This window comes from Amphimedon queenslandica, unplaced genomic scaffold (assembly GCF_000090795.2).
Source record: "Amphimedon queenslandica unplaced genomic scaffold, v1.1 AMPQUscaffold_11526, whole genome shotgun sequence".
Lineage (NCBI taxonomy): Eukaryota > Metazoa > Porifera > Demospongiae > Haplosclerida > Niphatidae > Amphimedon > Amphimedon queenslandica.
The window spans coordinates 3,122-3,637 of record NW_003548232.1 but is presented as its reverse complement, the minus strand read 5'-3'; positions in this window follow the sequence as shown (position 1 = coordinate 3,637).

The following is a 516-nucleotide window of genomic DNA, read 5'->3' as shown; positions in this document are numbered from 1 at the left end:
AAAGAGGTACACAGATACAGGAGGCTCCTCACCATCCCAATATCTATTAAACCCTATAATGTTTATATTTTTAAAAATTTAGAATAATATTTTTGTATTTACTTCTTCCAGTAGATCGTTGAATGTTACAACTGCTACCAGTGCTAGGATCTGAATGAGGACCATGTTGGGGTCTTTTGCTGGAACCACTTATACTTGATGATGGTGGCTGATATATGGTATAGTCAGCAGGGCTGTCTGGTCCCAGTGGTGGCGGTTTTTGGGCTGGTTTTCTGTGTAGTAGTGAGGGCTATTCCCTTGCCACTATCACTTATTACCTGCCTGACAGTATCATTGACCGTGTTTCTTAGGCTGTTGGCAGATTTTTCAGAATATACAATGTAATATTTGACAATAATGTAAAAGTATTACTTCAAGTCAATTATACCATTTCTCTCCTTGCTATGCTTTCTAGGTGTGCTTGTAGGTTAACTCTCTCACCTTTGCTAATTTTGATGTTTTTATAATGCGTTTTGC